Source organism: Scaptodrosophila lebanonensis, unplaced genomic scaffold, assembly GCF_003285725.1.
Source record: "Scaptodrosophila lebanonensis strain 11010-0011.00,11010-0021.00 unplaced genomic scaffold, SlebRS2 tig00000113-arrow-arrow-pilon, whole genome shotgun sequence".
NCBI lineage: Eukaryota > Metazoa > Arthropoda > Insecta > Diptera > Drosophilidae > Scaptodrosophila > Scaptodrosophila lebanonensis.
Genome location: NW_022060575.1, coordinates 1,923,467 through 1,944,851, shown reverse-complemented (window position 1 = coordinate 1,944,851; position 21,385 = coordinate 1,923,467).

The following is a 21,385-nucleotide window of genomic DNA, read 5'->3' as shown; positions in this document are numbered from 1 at the left end:
TCGTTCTGGTGTCATAGGTAAGCTTGTCTGAAAATGGGCTTTCATTGCCTGACATAGCTCAATGAGCTGAGAACAGATCTTAAAAAAATATTAAAGAAGATTAAAAAAAAATTCCTGGGAAAAGCAAAATGTCATATATTTTCTTCCTGTGTACACATATGGACGCTAAGGACGTTGCTATATGTTTGTGTGCATCCTTCAGTTTGTTTTCGATACGTTGTAGATGCATCTTATCGGCAGAACAGCATCTTGGCAAGCGTACTTTGTTGTGGACCCCGGCTTACAAATGCTGGCAGACAAGGCAATCGTTTATTCGTGTTCCAGGCGTGTGCCCCGAGCAGCAGGTCCTGGCACCGTTCATACATTTGTAATCTTTGCAAGCACACGCTTCATTGCCTCCACATTGGAAATTCGCCTGCGGTCGACAGGTTAAGCAGTATGTTGGGGATACCGAGCTGCTGAGGTTACCTATAAAAAATCAGTGAACCAATTAATGCCGCGCACATGCCGCGACGTTCCGATGACCCTGCCAATGCCCTTGGCTGGTGCAGGATGTCGAACATATTCTCCTTTGTCCTCCGGTCAGCGATAATGCCACCAAAAGTTCATTTTTTTTTTGTTTTGGTTTTTTCGCGTGTGCATTAAACACACGTCCCTCCAGTCGTAATCGGAAGCATGGCCACATACAGGGGCAGGGGCAACGAGTTCTCTTCATTTGGGTTGTAAAGTAATAAAAGAAGAGCATGTAGCCGTGCACTTGTGTCCCTTAGGGGCAGTTGCTGGCACTTGTTCCGGTGTCGAGTTGCAGACGCGGCCTCAATTTTGTGCAAGCTTGCTGGCTTCTGCACTTTACGCACATCCAGCCAGGTGTACGTCCATGTCCATGTCCGTGTCCATGTCTATATCCATATCCACTTTCAAGTGTGGGTGTTCAATGAATTGTGTTAAAAATGTGGATTTATTGATTTATAAGTCGAAATTTAATTGAAAATTGTAGGTGGGTTTGAGCCCGTTGTCTCACCCCATCCTTGGTCTTGGTTTCTAGATTTATGAGAACAACACTGTGCCTGGCATTTAACAAGCTGCATCGTGTCGAGTCTACATTAAACACACACATCCACACACATACGGATGTACTACTCGTATGTAGTACACCATCCGAGCAGGTGTTTATGTGCGGCTGGCGATTGTGGCTAGGTACGAGAATTCTACTTGTATATAGTATGGCTGGGGCCACACTAATTAGAAAGTGCAGCAAAATTGTGTATGTAATATAAATACTTATGTGCGCAAGTCTGTAGTCGTAGTTGGCAAAGTTTTTCGAAAAGAATATCCACGAAAATTGCAAGGATGTGCAGTAAAATTTAATTAATGTGGCTTTAGATTCATCCGAGCAGCGACGCGTCGCTGGGTGCGGGCCAGGAATGGTAGAGAAGAGCTCTTAGTTTGAAATAAAGCTACTTCAGGAGCAACTAAGAAGTCGACTAAGCTGAAATGCTTCAGCCACTACTTTCCTATGTCTGGCTTAAATGCAATACCAATTCTGTCTTTAATGCTCTTTTGAACAGAAGCGCATTTAATTGGAAACAAGAAAGCACGATAAAGTCATGCAAGCCCGACAGTCAAATACTCCTTACCCAAACAAACAGAAGCTAAAGAAGAAGCTTCAAATTCACGGATTTGGGTAAATATAAGTAGTACGTATTCATGATGGGTTTATGTAGCTTTGAAATTATTGCCACTATTGAATACTGTAGCAGAGGGAGGCGGAAAATAAGTAAAATATATAAGAAGAGTCTACAACAAAGTCTGATCACAGTATGGGCTCACGCGTTCAGGCCACACACACAGCGGTACCGAAATCTCTTACCATGCTGATTAATGATATATTTATACTTTATGGGGTCGGAAATACTGCATTCTTCCTGTTACATTCTATCTTACATTCATACTTTATATAAACTAAATACACCTTTTCTATCCTTTGGTCTTTTGGTTAGGTCAATTGATATCTGAAAATGGTAAAAGCTAATGGCCAATACTATTAAAATCTAAACACAAATTGAAAATTAAGTGTCTCCATAAAGTTATAAAATAATTTTTGCAATCACCAGAAACCTCTCGAAAAGAACGTAAATTCTCTTGCATGAGTAAAAATCAAAACATATCAGAGTAGACGTGCATATACTATATATATTCTATCAATCAATCGCATAATCATCTTCATCCAAACGAGCGTTTTTAAATATTTAGGTTAAAGCGCATCAATAAAATAAGATTTAAGAAATAGTAATATACAAGTAGCATATACATTTTATAAAGTTGAACTCATTGCTAGAGGCTTTTAAAATGAGCTGTAAAATAGGGGAGAAGCCTTTCTATTCTAGTAGTTTGCATTTACGGTAAATGCGTTCCGAGTGTTAATTTCTTATCGTCTATTTTATATAATTTTTATATACATGTTTTTTGAATTGCCATCTCATGTGAGTTCCAGAAAAATTCTGAAAAGATCTGGGGTTTGTGAGTACAAGTTTTTAAAATTTTTATTTTTTATTTTTTATAATACACATTACACAAAGATAAGAAATATTTGCTACACAATTCAGGCTTAAGTATGTTTCACTTTAACAATTAACAGCTGCTTCGCCTAGAGAGAGGGGCCTGGTCCGTCCGCAGCAGTGCGTTTTTAACTAAAATCTTTTTTTGGTGAAAAAATAAAATAACGTGGATTGTCCAATTGGCAGGTACATGTTTTGTCTTCTTCACATATGTGTATTTGAAACTGCACCTAAAGAAATTCGAATAAACTCCGGCCATAAATAAGTGAAGAATCTTGTCCGGGTCTTAAGCGCACCAAAACAACATAATCTTCTATTGGAACTGGTTTTAGGAGTAATATTTGATGGTAAAAATTGTTTTTCTTAGTAATATGGGAAACATACTTGTACAACGTACAACTACCGTTGAAATCAATTTGTCAAGTCGTCTATCTGTATCTGTTTTATCTGACTATTAATCGAGCATAAGACTTACGCAAAATTTCACTTCAATAATGACTAGAAGATAATTTTTCTACTCCGAATTTTCATGTATGTTTGCTACAACAGCATTCACTTGTCTAAGGACATTTCTGCTGCTCCATTGCGGACCTGCCTAAATGAAACGAGCTCATAATTTAAGTAATGAGAGTGTTCCTTCGAGGGCCCAACATAAATCTTTGACCCCAAAACAATTTAAGGCATTTAACCTCCGAAACAAAACATAGCGCAAATGTCGAACAAATCGCGCGGGTAGCGGCAGGGGCAGGGGCAGGGGCAGAAGCAAGGGCAGGAACAGGAGCAGGAGCAGCATATTGTGCGCCAGCAGTCGGCCAACGGCACTTCCGATTTGGCAGACTCGTAATCTCCAGGCTGCTGCGCACGCGCCCGCTTTGAATGAAAACATCTGTCCCGGTTCTGCTCGAGCCCAAAAGATTGCCCCTCAATCAGTGCGCTTCCTGCCGCAGCAACATGTGCGCACAAACACATAAATACAGTCACACACACACACACATAGAGAGAGAACCACAGAGACAGACTGAAAAACATGGTTGTGTGTTTACAAAAAGGATGCGCGTGCTGGTGGCAGATGCCTTGTGCGAGTAAGTATAGCTGGGCCAGCAAGAATATGCACGTCTCGTTGGGTTTCCTTTTCGGGAGGGGGACAATGCATATTGAAATAATAAAATTTGCACGTCGACAGCAGCGACCAGGCATGAGGACTGTGGCAGTGGCATGTGCATCCAATTGCATGCGGCATGCAAAATGAAAGGATTTCCCTGGAATAGGCAGGGGACAACATTTGGGTTGCACGGCAATTAATAGAACGACATCTATCGCAGGACAAGGCAAATTTATAGCTCGTTATCAATCGAGGCGTGTCCTTTTGCTGGTCATGCTGATTAGGACAAGGCAGCTGCTAATTTCCCAGGAGCTGTTGTTGTTTCTGTTGTCATTGGAACTGTGTGCCACAGCGTGTGTGGCATGGCCCATTAGTGTCAGTGTCGCATACACGGAGTGCGACTCATTTAAGGCGCTTACTGCTTACCGCTTACCGTCAAAGTTGCACTCAATCAGTGTTAACATGGAGGTAAAGTGCCGGCAAACATCTCCAAGGCGTACGTGCCTCAAGCAACTTGCCACAGTTACACAGCCAATGGGGTAAACGTAAGGCCCATGCGGGCTTGGCCTGAAGCGCCACATCATACTCGTACTAGTGGAAGAGGCAACGGGAACGGCAGCAGCCATTAGGGCAAGTAACAAAACAACTTGAAAGGCGAGACCAGCCTTCGTAAGCATAACGACTCCTGCCCTCTTCATTCAAAGGATAAACTCGGAGAAAAAATTGGGTAAGTGCAGTGCAAAGGAGATCCCATCCTAATGAGAGCTTTAAAATAAAGCAAAAAGTGTGAAATTTAAAAGTAAATTTAAAAAACTCTGATGTATACAATTAACTTTCGAGTATCTTTAGTTTCAAACTGGTTTTTGGATTTACGGATCTAAAAAATGGACTAAAAAAATTTTAATTGATTCAAATACTTAGAGATATTCTACTCCTGCCCTCTTCGTTCAAAAGATAAACTCGGAGAAAAAATTGGGTAAGTGCAAAGCGGATCCGATCCTAATGAGAGCTTTAAAATAAAGCAAAGTGTGTGAAATTTGTAAAGACATCGCCAAAACCCTGATGTATACAATTAACTTGCGAGTACATAGTATCTATATTTTCAAAGTGGCTTATTGGATTTAAAAAATGAAGTAAATAAATTTTAATCGATTCAAATACATATCGTCATCTCCTGGAAATCGCTGACCACTTACTGCTGCGAGTCGGGGCATAGCTTGCTTCCCCCTTTCTCTTTCTCTTTATGCTTAATTAGCATTTAAATACTATATGTATCGATAGCACTATTTGTTTATTTATTAAATAAAATTAGCAAAAAAATATATAAATAAAACATAGATAAAACATAGGTACTGAAACAATATCTGGCTGGATTCTAAGCCCAATCTTCAAGCAAATTTGGTTTTGAGTTAGTCTTCATGGCTTCCCAAAGATAAAATCTCACAAAAGCAGTATTAAACTGTATTCAAGCAATAATACCTCAACAATATTTGAAGAAGGTGTGACTTTTTCTCCGAGTGTAAAACTGGTGAGCAGAAGCAGCCACCGACTATCATCTCGAGTGATTCCTGTGATGAAAACTGCTTAGTGCACGGTGATATCTCCGGCGTCTCGCAACACAGAGCCCAAATCAGCTTAATCCAAATATGCTCACGTCTCACGTGCGGCGGTAAAGTGCACTTCAGCAGTCGTTATCACATCGCATATCGCTTATTGCCCTCCAAACCGCAGTCCCAGCTGCCGAGGTACATCGTCAACACTTTCCCCGCTGGATGGCAGTAGTGTCTGGCACTTGCCGGATATGCCTGGCATTCAACTCGAATTTTTGGATGAGGCCGAATTGAGGGTCGCTGCGTCGAGCTCTGCCTTCCGATCATGCTTGTACTTATATTTCAGCTGCAGCACATACTCCACCACCTTTATACTGAGCCCATTTCTTCCGGTGTGCTCTTTGTTGCGGGGTTTTGGTTTCAGGTTGTGCCCATATTGTGCTCAGCGTGGTTGTGGCACGAGCGCTGCTAGCCTTGTGCGCTTTCGATAAGTGCCTTCTTCTTTTTTTTCCGTGGAAGCCTAACAGCACGTTCAACATAATAGTTGGGGTTTAGATTTAATCCGCTAAATTACACAATATCTATACTAATTTACAAGTATAAGCTAGTTATTAAGTATGAGGTTGTTTCAGTTCACAGTAATCTATTAGCAACGAAAAACAGTGTGGCGGCTGTGGCTGCAGCAACAAATCTATCACAAGGAGGTGCTTCTGGAGAATGAAAAACAGTTGCTCCAAAAATAAGCGCATCGTTCATATTAGATATCATTAGCTTCACTTTATTAGCCTTCAATTGTGAGTTCAACAGGCGGATAGCCCAGAGACTTCAAGATTTTGCTAAAGAAGAAACCATGTCAGCCAGAAGAACTCCAAGAACAGAATCGCATTTCGAATAACTTTTAAAAGAGAGCGAACTCCTTAACTGAATAGCGGTCTAAATCGCGAAGCACAGAACAGAACAGCTGTTTTAGTGTTAGGCGGTCTATACGTGGGTGGCGTTTAGCTAGAGATTCGAATCATGCATCTCCAATTTGCTTCACAATACAATCAATTTCCAATTTAAAACCAGGACATTTGTAGGGGTTGTAAATAATAAGTTAGCGGGAAGGTATATACTTTTATTTAGATAAAATTCAACAGATCGCGTGTTCCCGGTTAAGGTGCTCATCCAAAGTATAGTAGTATGGACATTTTTTTTTGTTGAAATCTTTATTCTCTATTTAAGTTCTGTCCTAAGAAGAAAAATTTTTTAATTATATGGTAGCATTGAAATTTGTTAAATCATGTATAGTTTGTGCGTTTTCTTCTTCTCAAACTATGGATTTTCAGCATATTTATTTGGGCCTGCCATTGTGTGGTCCGAATTGAGTCAAGTGACTTAGGCATTCAGAATTTGTATTTCCAACAATAAAATTCTTCAATTACGAGAGGTTTGAATAAAGCTAAAACACTCTTCCAAGACACATTAAGTTAGAATTGAGTTACAACTCGAAACTCCACTCTTTTACAAAACTTATTTCTCTAACCCTGTGAACGGCCTTCTTCCCGTAGTCTACAAACCCACAGCCTGTTTGCAAATATTTAAAAGCCTCATTGGAACATCTCCCGACATCTAACATACATTCGTAAATAGTTCGCTAATGACCGTGAATGTAAAAATAGAAACCAAGGAAATATATATTTACGCTATGCTTCATCCTTGACAAAATATTTATAGGGGTTGGGCTCAGCACGAAGACTTTACGAAACAAGGTGCTTTAACCTTTGGAGGAAAAATAACAGCGACGTCTAAAAAATATTTATATGGCGTGCTCGTGGATTATTTATTCGCCGTGAAAACCTTGTCGGAAATGAAAAGGCTAGGATAGTTGCGTGCAAATTTGCGAACAGCGCTCCCCACACTCGCCAAGTGGTTCGTCCTTCTACGAATTAATCAAGTTAATGGTAAGTTTTTCAAATTTTCATGGCTTGCCGCATTAGTTCATTCAAAGCGCTCGTTCCATGGATAGCATTCCATGGCTTGTTTTGATTTCTAGTGCCATTTGAATAATTGCACAAAGATACCAGATAGATGTGTGGAGTGCAGCTTAGTGAGGGGGGGACGCGACTGCAGGGCAGGGCGGGGCAGGGCAAGTGGCAGTGCATTAATAGCGTATTTGCTTAAATGCCGCCATGGAAGCCCCACGGAGCGAATGTCCATTTAGACGCTCGTCTCCCTTTTAGTGGGCGGGTGTGGGGCTGTGGTGTGCGTGTTGCATTGAGGGTCTAATCCAATTGAATTAAAAGGTATTTGTATCTCATTGGCGGGCCAGTGGCTATTGCTGCAGTTGTGGGGGAAGGTACGGTCGTTGGTTGTTGAGCACAAATATTCCATTTAAATTGTCCCCCTCTTTTGTTTCTCATTGTGCCTTAGCTCTCTGTTCAATCTGGTTTGATTTGATTTTTATTTCGCAGCAGCTGAAATGTCCGTATTAAAAAGTTTCGACTGCTCGAGCGGAAATCAAAAAGTTTTATTGAGTAGAAGACAAACGAATGAAGGAGCTGCAGACAAGTGTCCTCAATGGAGGAGCATAAGGAATAGGGAAAATGATTCGTAATAAGGAAAATAACATGAGACGTGCACACGAATTGACGAACCGGCGGTGCGTTTTATTGCCAACTCCTGCGGAACGGACTCTCGGCGGCTGGTGACAGGATGGCCGGAAAAGCAGGGCACAGCCAGAAAGACTGCAGCTAGACACACAAATGCATGCAGATGGACAGACGGACTGACGGACAAACGGACAGACGGACATTTCCGATTTCACACATAAATTGCTTTAAGCTCGCGCACGCTCTCCATGTTTATTTACATTTGCATTTACAATTTCATTTCTTTTTTCGTGTTTGCTGTTTTTTGTAAACTTGCTCCAAATTTTTCACTTGCTCGTTTTCCTGTCTGTCTGCTCTGCAGCAGAGTTGGGGAGGTGGGGAGGTGGGGGAGGCCGGACAAACACCACGTATACGCCTCGTTGAACTTAAGCGCATCGGCGTCAAGTAAAACTGATTAATTGCATGCAATTAATAATGAGCAACGGTAAATGGCAGGTAATAAATTGCTCTTGTCCTACATACAAACACACACACACACTCACTCGTGCATAGACAAGAAATTAAGTACATAGATGATGAAGAAGTCGAAAATGAACGGCGATGTACAATGGAACCACTTACAGCTGCTAACTACATTTGTTTATTTAGCATTTATGCAGATTGGGGCTCATTCGATTCGGCCCTAAGACATAACAGGGTGACGATGATTACGCCTAAAGTGGCAGATATATTAACAAAGGCGAAGTGGGTGGCTGGGTTAGTTGGGATATAAGTAGTTGGTCAGTTACTCGACGGGTGATTTCCAGGCTTGTCATGGATTTGTATTATTAATTAAAGAGTTATTTACATGTTTATCATGAATTTGTATTATTAATTTAAACACTGTTTTACAAATTGAGGTTGATGAAGAAGAAGCGAAAATATTGTGTGCTTATCAGAACTGTTCTTTGCTGCTATAGAAAAGTTTAAAACAGTCAAAATTGTATAATTACATACATATAATACTTTCCTTACTGTTGTTAAGATTTGAAATACTGAAAACATGAATGAATTACCGAGTTTGGAAAAAAACTATTGGTGGATGGACTTCCAAAAACTGCCAACTCTAGTAAAGGATGAAACGAAAAAGTGGATAACGAGTTCTTCCAAACTCTTGAATCCACTCCTTTGTCTTTCTTTTCCCTCTAACCTGTTTGCAAAATTTGTTAGTACTGTGGTCGCGAATAATTGTATGACCTGATGCCCAATACTTTTTTAACTCCAATGGTGTCTTCAAACACTGCTAAGGTACTACTCACCATGCGCAGAAAATTCTGATGACGACTTCCTATCTAAGAATGTAGAAATGCCATAGGGCTTGTATCATCTTCTTAAGTTGACATTGGCCCAGTAATCTTCCCAGTGATTGTCCTCTTTGACGCCCGCCTGCAATTTGTGAGCCATAGGTCGACGTACTAGTTTGGACTGATGATTTACATATTTAGGGTTTATTTTCTAGCTACTGATATAAGCACCCTTACTAATCATCTTAAACGATTGAGTCTGAATACCTAATATTGCCTTTGGAAAAACCGATTTATTCACATATTTCCCTCCTTTAATATTGAATTTGGATTATCATAACATGTCTCTAGTATCATCAGTTTTATTCGTTAAATAGTGAATCTGCCATATGAACAGCAGTCAGGTGCCAAATTTGTAATATGGTCAAATCAAAAATAGCATAGCATATTACGATAGTGTCGGATCAGCTTAAAACTGCATCTGACTATCCTAAATTGTATGTTCTCAAACAATTCATATTAAACAAACGGTTATATTATAGAACTGCCAGTAAGCCCTTGCAACAGTTTCTACAATTGCATTTATCAATGGAGTCTTTCCATATTATACCCTTCACTGAAAAGGATAGGGTTGTATACCGCAAGTTATAGATACATATACAAGTAGTATATTATTAGTTTGGTCCGCCTGTCTACTTCAACCACTAGCGTTCAGATTATGCACCACAACTAATTTCTGACAATAATTTATAGTTATCATAGAAACGATGGGACTTAGAACATGTGAACAGCTTTTTTATTAATAAATATATTAGTTTCAAATTGTAATTGTTATTCGTAGATCACAGACTGTGGCTACGGACATCGGAAGAATGTAAAAAGTGCTCTCTAATGAACAATTGGACAGGTTGAATATAAGTATAGTTCGCGACCCATGACCATGAAGCAATAAAGTCTTGTTGTTGTACGGCAAGGTGGCGGGGCATATAGCTTCGGCGCAGATGTGGATAAGTTCTTTGCTCGCTCTAATCGTTATATGTAAATCGTGAAAGGTCGCTGCACCAATTCAGTGAGCCCGAGAGCCGTCCCGGCCTTGTGCTCGGCAATAACTCACTTAGTAGCAACACATACTTTAGTCCCCACGGCTCCACGGTGCCCCGGTTGGATAATTCGAGTCAATTATGACGCATTTAAGTGATTTATTAACTCAACAAGCCGCGCCCCTAGCCGTCTACGCCCACTGTGGCTAGTGCAGCCCTCGAGAGAAATGATCTATTGCCACCTTTTTAAATAGCTAACACATTTGGACGTGGCTTCTGTTGCTTTTACTTGTAAAAGGCACTACTCGAGCACTAGGGGTAGTTCCGGTAAGACCCTCAAGTGGTCTGGTTCCGGCTGCGCCTGCGCACTCCAAATTTTATTGAGCCCCCGAACAACGACCCGATGCTAATGTATGTAAATTTTTATGAATTGCTTGCCGCTGTTTGTTGCACACAAAGCATTTTGTTTTCCTTTAAACATTTCTACTTTGTCTTTGGTGTTATTTTGGTACGCGCCATTAACATGAGTTGAGAGATGCATTTTTATTTTTCTGGTCCCCAGAGATGTTGTGACTCTTATTGTTGCTTTTGCCATTGTATTGTTTGTGTGTGTGTGAGGCACAAGTGTATCTGTGCGCTCCATTGCATTATCATGTTTCGACGATTACGGTAAGTATGTTTTGAAATTGAACTTCGACCGTTGGGCCTTTGAAGTTGGCCGCGCTGCAGTTTGTGGCCGAAAAAAAGCAGAGCAGGTGCAGCAGTTTAATAAAATCTTCAATTTAATGCAAGGCCGCCAGCTGAAAATCATTTGGCAGAAGGTGCGAAATCTAATGGTATTATTCATGGGTGAGTAGGAAACAAAGAGCCATTACAAACTTTTACGCTTACACAAACATTGCAAATGGAAATTTTCAACAAATTTAGACGCTTTTATATTGCAACAATAAATCTTTTCAGAAATTGGGTGGCATGCTGAAAGTTCTCAGACAAATTGGAGATTAGTTGAGAATGTAATCTCATGTGTAATCATGGATAATGGGTTGAGATTGCTGTTAAATGTAATTAGTTATATTTATTTATAAATATGTGAATTGCCTAAAATTAAAAAAAAAAGTACTTCGTGCCTTTCAAAATATATTAAGAAGGCTATAAGGGTATACTACTTTAGTGCGAAGAAGGCGTGGCAAACGCGAAAGAGTACATATATTTCTGATAAGTATGACATGACGTGTTAATATAAGCTCGCCCGTCTGAACGCAAGGATCTTGTAAAGTATAAGAGATGTAAAAACCAAACTCGTTATCCAAATTCTCCTAGAACAAGTTTATTTTTTTATTCCTAAGCCACCCATCCAATTACCCTGCTATTAATAATTTACCATAACCTCCGCAGTTCTTGAAATTGTTCTTAAATTTGGAATATAGATTCGGATAGTGCATATGTTGCGTGGGAAAAGAAGAAGCGAATACGACTATCTTACCAGCTGCTAAAATGTCATTCTTCGATGTAATCAAGTCTACGAAGGGCTTGGGCCAGGTTTTTGATTTTTCTCACTCTACGACATATAGTATTCAAAGTCATTCAACCAAAATAAAGTTAAATTTCGATACACGTCGCTTTTGAGCTTGCTTTTGGTATCTTTTTTCCGGAAGAAATATATCGATAATAATTTGGAGTTTTTCATTTGCATACTAGGATTGGATCTGGATTGATCTAATGATTGAGGTAAAATACTATATGTCTCCGATTATTTCATGTGTATAGATTTTGTGGCGTAACAAGTTTTGTCAGCATATACTTATTTATATATTGTCTCACTGTACGAAATACTTCTGGCCTCACCTTAAATGATATTCTGGTAAGCCCCATTTAGGAGCTCCACAGTTTCAAATTTTATTTTATATTATCGTCAAATTAGGAAAAAGAAGTGCAAATTTCAGAAGAAAAAACGATTCTGCAACTAATTTTTTCAACATATCTGCAACATGCCTGGAATAGATGCTGCCGAAAAACCACTCGAAGTATTTATAAGTAGATCTCTTCCATAAATATATAAAACTATGTATTGTAGAATCTGTTCACCTAACTATGCGGCTTAATATATTAGTTGTAACATGGGGCTCGCTGAGTTAGTGACTGGTCCAGCCTACCTTTCTGATTCGCCACAGGACAGCGTGTGAAGTTTTGAAAGATAAGGTGGTCTAGCTTATCTTAATTATACGAGCTGCCTCTATGGAGACGCTTAGTCTTATAAGTATTATGCAAAAAATTGCCAAAAACTAAGAATACCTCATAAATATTCCCCAATGACCATCACCTAAGGTCGACTTTTGATAGAATTTTCAATATTAGATCAATTTCAGATATTGAGAAAGTAAACTTATAGCGAATTTTGAACTTTTAAGTTTAGGTGTTAATGTAGGATATATCCTAATGTCATTGGTAGCTACTATATATACGTAGCTTCAATAAATTTCATCCCTGCTTGGAAAGCAACATTCACTCTAAGTCATAAGCTTAGGCGAAGAAGGCGTTTTGACTCCAGCAACCAGTTAAGTAAAAAATCGACTATGTATCTACACTTGTTGATGTGTTTTCTGGACAAGCGAGTAGCCCTAGGGAAGACCCTAGTCTACATATATAGTACAGCTGTGGAATGTTTCCCACAAATTAATCAAGCCGAAGCGCCTGCGTTGTGGCTCATTAGCGCGGTCATGTTAACCATTAGGATAGTGGCTTACCCTTGCCAGTTACTCGTACCTTATTAATATCCCTGCGGTTGTGACTTAATGACGTCTTTCTGTCGTTCTGCTCCTGGCCCTCGCCTGCTTCGCAGCAGGTAGTCGACGTCATGTCTTCTTCGCCTGCTTCTTCCAATCACATCGCCCAAAAACCGGCTGCTGTGTATCGTCTGTGGAAACTGGTTTCTGGAACTTGACCTATCCATTCAGCTGCCTGATGGGCCCGATGCTTCTCAGTCGCGGTTTGTCGTCCACCATTGCGATTGCGTGCATTTTGTTTGGACAAAATCGTGAGCTGACTTTCAGCTCCGCCCACGTGACTGTGCCACAAACGTCTTCAGCGTCATCATCATCATCATCATCATCGTGTGGCACTCGAGCTATTTTGATTTAATTAAACTAAAAATGACAACTGCGAAAATAAACTTTCAAACTTAATGCGTAGGGTTGCAGAGCCAGCGAAAACATCTTGCCACGAGTGCTGGGAATTTTGGGGAAAGGAATAAAGTTAAGCTGTGGCAACAATAACACCAACAAAGGCACAGGCATTATACGAGTATGGAAAAGCTGTGGCTGTGCACTTCAGGAAAATAATAACAGTTTTGAAAAGTTCAATCCGTTTACAATATTTGAAGATTTGATGGACTAGGACACAAATATTGTAAATATTTTTTCAAAATTTTAAAAAGGAATTAGTATATAAACTATTTTATTTATTATTTTTTATCAACAAATGATGTTGTCAATACGGTTTACTAATACTAAGCTATAATTTAATCTTAAAAAAACGAGGAAACCTCAAAAATAACTATCCAATATCCCGATTCACAGCCATATGTTGTCAAAGCCATTATAGACCTACACCACTAAAAAAATAGATTGTAGAGGGGAAAACTTAATTCGACTTAAGAGCTATATACATAGATGAAGTAAGGCAGAAAGAGAAAAAGAAACAGCAAGAGAAAAAGGAAAGGTCGAACCCGGTGAGGGAAAATTTGATTGCCAGTTCGACTTGTTATTAAAAATTTGTCTATTATTTTAACCAAATTTCGCAATATAGAATAATGAAATGATAAAATGATAAGCTCTATCAGAAATTTGCCAGGAACTTTTTGTAATTATAAGAATCAAGTAGCAAATATCTTTGTTATCATCTAAGACGATTAACTGTGAACAGCTATGCCCCTCTTGGGACTAACATCTTTTCCATAAAACTTTTAAGGCTGGCAGAAATCTCACATTGTAAGTTCGGTCCCTAATTCCAAAAAATAAAATAAGCTCGGACATAGGAGAATCTGGATACCAACTTTGGTTATTCTAGCTTTTAAAGTTTCTGAGATCCTTGCGTTCATCCAGACAAACAGACGGACGGACAGACGGACGGACGGACGGACATGTCTAGATCAATTTCTGTCGTCATGCTGATTCAGAATATATATACTTTATGGGGTCGGAGATGCTAATTGGCACAAACCTAATATACCCTTTTTACCCTACGGGTACAGGGTATAAAAAGTCAAGCTGTTGTGCTATGGCCAAAGCTTAAGGCCGACTCGCAACAAAATAATAATACAACAAGAAAAAAGTCTGCGCATTTTTTTAACCTTACATTCAGTTAGGAATACTATTTATTTGCCATGTTTTTCTCAGTGTAAGAAGACATGGAGACAAGTTTGTCCATGTGTGTGGCTGGCATGCTGTGTCAAATATTTAATTCAAATGTAAATTTTGAATATGCCAAGGAAAGGGCTCTGGGAAAGTGGAAGCCAAAGAAGCTGACAGCATTTTCAGATAGCAGCGACTCTGCCAATGCTCTCAACACTCCAAACACTGCCAACGCTTCGCTGCATTTGCTTAGGGAGCCAGCAAGTCTTGACACTTAAGCGATGGCACCCAGGCTATAATTTAAACTGTCGACCACCCATGTTTTGGCCAAACTTGAGGCTCAGGTTGACGTTCATGTTCACGTTCACGTTGCGTAGAAGTCGGCGTCGATGTCGACGTTTGCGGCGTTTGCGTCGCTGACGGCACGAATAATTTAAAAGGTAAACATTAGTGGCATTTGCATGTTCCAGCGGCTGCAGTCAACGTTGCATGCCACCAAATCCGTAAAATGCGAACGACACGCTGGGCTCAACAGCAACAGCAACAACAACAACAAGAAGAGCAATAACAACACGAGCCGGCTTAGCCGCAAAGTCAAAAGCCGTAAGCCCCGACCACCTTGGGCGCCTCGCATTGCCTACTTTTGGGCTTCACTTGGCTCTCTGTTTTGTTGGGCTGGGGCTTAAATTCACATTTGGCCCAAAAGTGAGGGCCAAGTATTTTCATACAATTAGGCCCGGATAGGGGGAAGTGAAAGGGGGGGAAACAAAACTGCAACTCAAATATGAACTCCACTTGGTTGCTTTCAAGCGCTTCCAGAAATATTCGCACAAACTTTTCCCTAGTTTCCCCAAAAGTTGTTGGCCAAGAGCAGCTTAGGGGAGCTAACTTTGCTATTTTGTTTCATTTTGGTAAATTGCATTTTATTTTTGGTAGGACAGGCAATAGGCGGCGAGTGCGGGTGCCACAGAGGCAGCGGGCAGCCACATAAAACGTTTCTTGCATGCAGTTTGAATCTTATGCAAATATTTTTGGATAAGCTTTGAAATGGCATTGCGAAGTGAGCCGAGTGTCTTTGGAAGTGTGTGGGTATCCCTGTCCCTGTTCCAGCCCTAGCCCCCGCCCCCGTCCCTGCCTCTGCGTTGGCTGATGGTTTTAAATTGAGCCTAGGGTTTTGGCCAACACATATAAGAATACATATATACGGCATGTGTGTGTGTCTGTGCCAAATAGGAATAGGTTTTATGACAGAAATATAAACTCTAATGGATTTCATTTGAAAGGTTTGCTTTGAATTAATGGGCAAGACTGCATCGAAAGCATATTGTTTTTTTTTTAAGTTTTGCTTTGTGGCTAAAGAGTTCTTAGTCTTTTGGATGTAGCACTTAGATTCAAATTTGAAAGAGAGATGAAGTGAAATAAATTCGAATTGAAAGTCCAAATAATTTTCAAAGTAACGAATTACTCCTACGTAAAGCAAACGCCTCTTACAACAATTAAATACATACCAAGTTGTTGATTTCTGAGTCTGATATCAGTTAGAGGCAAGTGCAGAAGATCCTCCAACTGATCTAGGAGACATCGGGACTTAGGGTCTTCTAAGGGTACACCCATTCTAGCTAAACGGATGGAGATGACTGAAAAAAAATATAAAAGGTTCCTCTTAGATTACGAGGTGTTTAGATATCGACCTATGGCGAAAATGTAGTTGCGCCAAGATTTGATTTGGAAAGAGACTTTATCACTACAACAACTACTTCTCTTTGTGTGGCTCACTCTTGCTGTCTCTTGTTTGCTCTCTCTAGCTACGTCTCAACTTATACGCGACATGTTTGATGTTCGAGTTCGAACAGCTGTTTTCTGTTGCTTGCCGTGTATAAGAGAATCTGTGCGCTCGAACAGATGTTCGATGTTAGCGGCCATCCACTTGACACTTCTACGTATGCTCGTATACCAATTGTGTTCGCTCTCTCGAGCAGGCCTTTAAATTTGAACGGCGTTAAGTGCATGCTGCTGAAATACTTTGGCAAGGTGTTAAATTCTTTGACAGTTCTGCCCGCTGTTTATGCTTCGGGCCCACTGTGCAGGCCCTGCAGTCACTGCAGTCACTGCAGCTACCCCAAAGGCAAAGGCAGCAGGGCTACGAGCCAGCGAATTGTTATGCGACAGGCGTAGCATTCCTTGGCCCAGACGCGAGTTGCCTGGCCGGTTGTCCCGCTGGCTGGCCGTCCAGTTCTTGGCTTGTGCCGTTTGTTTCCCTCTTCGTCTTCGTTCAAGTCGCGTCTTTGGGCTTCTCTTTAGTAGCTTCCTTGGCGTTTTGGATTTCTCAATAAAATTACAACAAGCACTTTCCGTTTTCCGTGGCCGCCGCTGCTGCTTTGTATGCCCATCGTGTGCCGAGCAGTTAACCGTCGACAGAGGCAGAGGCAGAATCAGAAGCAGCGACGCGTCGGTAGCTCAAGCGGCTTAGAATGAATCGCACATTGACATTGGCGATATTTGCAGTTGCAGGGCCAGTTGCAGCTGCTTTGGCTGCCGTCGCAATTTTTTTTTGTTTTGTTTGTTTTTTTTTTTTTTTTTGGTAGCGTGTGGCTCTGGCCGTGGTTGTCGGGAGTCTAAGGCTCTGAGCTGAGCGGAAGCAGACAGCCGAGGTGAGGCATATCATAATAATTATTATAAGCAGTCAGTCAGGCAACAACAACAACAATACCAACAACAAAGATGTTGAGCTGAGGAAGCACTTTGCTCCTTTAAATTGAGATACACTGCAAAAATTAGTTCGTACTGCTCTTTGTTTTAAAGAAAATGGTTTGTATTTTGAAATGTTCGAATAAACTAACTCCTAAATGAAAAAGGAAGCTCTGCTTTACGCTAAAGGTATAATGATACCCTATAGTTGAAGGGTGAAAGGCTATACTAGAAAGTCCAAAGAGGCTCAAAGAGGCCTAACTGAGTCCTAGTTGTAGAACCTTCCCGCCAGAGATAACTAATCAAGTCTCTTACGTCAATCATACTCCTTGTAAAGAGTCTTGTATTTATTTAGGAGGGAATAGGAGCAATCGCTGCAAACATCGCAACATAGGAACAACTTTTCTGCTAATTTCGATTTATATTTCTGGGTTTCTTAACATTCTTTTGATGGATACTTTCCCTAGTGGCAGTTTCAATGAATGTCAAAAATACTGCACTTTTAGAGAAATCCGAAGTAACTGTAACTGAAGCCTTTTTTATTTATTTTTTTATTTATTTATTTATATATTTATTAAGCATATCTTAGCGTTACAAGTCTATTATTGTCTATTGTTGAAGTACATATAAAACAAAACAATCATTTACATTTGCAGACGTCGTTCACAGAGCTACATTTTATAAACAATTTGGATTGAATGTAATTCATTTATCGATTGGAATGACATCCAAAGAAATAATCAAACTAATTTTTCGATTTTCCCACCCATCCCATGCTCATATAGCTGTCATAGAGACAAAGAAAGGGAATTACAAATTTTATAAACTTGATTTGTGAGCTGTGAAGAACTTGATTAAATCTTTCAATATTCTACGAAATTACTTTTCGATCAAATGTTTACTTCAGCTTTTGTTGATGTTTAAATTGACGTTGGAAAACATTTCCTTTTTGCGAGTGTAGAGCATTGCGAAAAGGAAGCAGCGGCTACGTAATTTGAGGCGTGCGGCATGTGGCAGCAGCAGCGAGGACAACAAAAACAACAACAATAGCAACAACACACAGCAACCACATTAGCAGCAGGTGAGCGGGAGCCGAGGCAGCTAACTAGTTTGCTGAAATCCTTGCGGCAACATTGCAATTCCCTCTTTTTACTGGCGCTGCGTTTTTCTTCTGCTTTTTTTCCGCTGCGCGTTGTTCCTGCGCTCCAGGATATGCGTCAGCGTGGCACAATTACGGTTTTTCGCAGAAGGCGCCACCAGGACGTTGTCTGGGGTGAACTGGTTGGACGAGTCCACCGGTTAAGAGCCGCTCCCTTGGCACGAGCAGGACGAGTTGGCCACATCTGAGCCTGTTTAAACACACTATAGGCCACGTCTGCGGGTCGATGTTACTACCAATAAAAAAAAATATGCAAAAAATAGTAAAGTGTATCTTGTAGCTGAAAACTTTGCTTTCTTTAGTGCCTTTGTTGTTGTTGGCATTCGTTTTTGGTTTTCGCATTTTGTGCCTTTGGCCGAATTTAGTATAAAGTGGTCGTCCCTTGTTATTGTTGCTCGCACGTCGAACATCTGTTTTGATTTGTAAGTTCCCCCCGGGCTCCGCACACATACTCGTACTCTTATGCCTATACACTACACTACATTGTCCCTGACCCGATTCCGGCACGGTTGCTGGCACATTGCAACTTCAACAGCACAGCGGCGGCTCCAGCCACAGAGTCGGCCTTTTATGGGGTCCTATTTTCTGTGCATACTATCTCGCCTAATCGCCATCGTCGCACTTTGCATAAACCGATTGTCCCGGCTCTCTGGTTCCCCGGTTCCCCGGTCCCGCGCTTCCTCCTTTGTTTGCTTTTGTTGTTGCCGTTGAGCAATATTTTTACCTTGGGCCGGGCCATCGCGTCAGCTGTTGTTTGCTTTTATGATTTTCGCAAATAGTGTGAGGCAATTAATCGCCGTCAGCTTAGCGATTTATATTAAAGTCGATTGCTGCAGTCGTCGATCAAAAGGGACAACAACAAAATGCCAGAAAATGTGAAAGTGAAAATGAAAATGTTAATCTTTGACGAAACATTTTTCGCATTTGTTTTCTATTTTTAGATTCCGCCGCTACTACGTGCAGACACACAATGGAAAGCTGATTGACAAATGGCATCGAACGAATGACGATCGAACAGAACAATGGCAGAAATGATTCAATCAATGAGTTAAAGCCGCAATTAAGCATTTCACTTAACAGCAATACAGTATAATAGCACTCGCCTGAATTGATCCACTTTTCATATTGTGGACGTTTTCTTAACTGACTACAAATATTTTGCTCCCTGATACAGATTTATAGCACGTATCTTACATACATGATCTGATCTTTTAATATAGATACATAGTTTTGTTTATTCCCTGCACCCGAAAGATAGAAGTGCTTAGGTTAGGTTTTTCCAAAGTATGTAAAGAAACCATCTCGGACCCCAAAAAGTATTTACGTATATAGTAGAGTATATTCCTAATCAGAATGAAGGGATTAATGATTAAGAATTTCAAAGTTATCATAAAATTTAACAATTGCCCAACCTAGGACAGATCTTAAATAAGGATTAAAGATTTACAAGGAAGAATGAACGCACTGATTAGACTTGGTATGTAGACTATTTTTAAACCCTAGACAATACTAGTTTATTACATTTTTGGGACTTCCCCCTTCTTCCAAAGCTACAAAACTTTTATATACGTAAGAAAATATGTAAAAATCTTAAGCTCTGTTGTTATTTTCATTCAAATCGGAAAGGAAAGTTATAAGAGGCACAATTTTACTTCAGTACTGTCCTTTGCTGCTGCTATGCGCTCATCTAACAACGCCTATAGAATATTTTTTTTTTGGTGCAGAGCATTACACTGACATGCATTTAACTTAGTATATTTGAGGCTGACCACGTGCAGTGTTAATGAAGGATTGCTGCCACATCGTTTTGCGTTTGAGCTTATGTTACATCTACTTAGAGATCGGGTTTGTTAGATAGTGAGTCAACAAACAGCATCCGCTTGAATTTCTACTTTCTGCAATAACCTTTTGCAGTCAAACGAGAAGTCAAATAAAAATAAAAATATGCCATCCACCACATAGCTAGACGTTGCTGGTTATGACGAAAGTCAGTTGCTCTGCCAAATACTCCATCCATTACGTAAGTTTCCTTACATCAAAATGTTCCGATTTTTGAGTCAGTTGTGGTCCTTGTTGCTGATCAAATGCATCTACATCCATACCTATGTACTTGCTAACACAAACATGACAACAAATCCCAATATGCTGGAAGCCGTAACAGCAACAACACAAAAGAACAAGCACAAAGCCGCCGAGTAAACAACAAACAAGAACAATAACAACAACAACTACAGAAATGAGCCCTGAACATCGACTAAATGTCGAAAAGGACCCTGCCGCCGTCAGTTGCTTGAGATACTTGGTTTTCTGCTGACGGGCTCAACAAGATGAGGGCTGAGGGTGACGTTGCAGCCGCGATTCCTTTATTGTTGTTGCCGTCGCCGATGATGTCGAAATCGCGAATACTACATACATTTGTATATGCCTTCAATAGATTTGATTTTAAACGAATTCGAGTGCAGAATTAAGTGGTCGGTCGGGGGCACCCTTTATTAGCCCGCGAGATGCTGGCGTTGAGGGTGATGATACTCGTATCGACCCTCGCACTCGCACTCGCTCGGATCTTGCCACATAATTGCTTGATAAATTTAATTGAACATTTTCATGGTGGCGCTTCCGCCAGAGCTCTAGATCAAGCCCAAGGCAGCTGCTCGATAACCAGTCCCTGGCCCTTCACATGAGAAAATCGTTTGGCAAATCTGTGACTGACATGTGTCGATGTGAGTTTAAAAGAGATTTGTGTTGATTTGCAGCTTATTGTTATTAATTATGGGCTAAATGGGCTGATGGGTGCTGGAACAGACCATTAAAGCTAGCGCTGGATTAAATGATAATTAAAACTTTAAAATTAAATTATTCTTACAATTAATAGGAGAAAAATATAAATTTGTACAGAAGAGAGAGAGAAGCAGAGCTATATGCCCTTTCCTTTGATGAACTACTTATGTATGTATCCGATAGTTTTCTTTTCTTAATTAGGTAGCATTTTTCACTTAAATTCCAGTTGGTCATATGGTCGCTATTCGCGAAATACATATGACTACAATAAGCAATTTGGTTCCTAT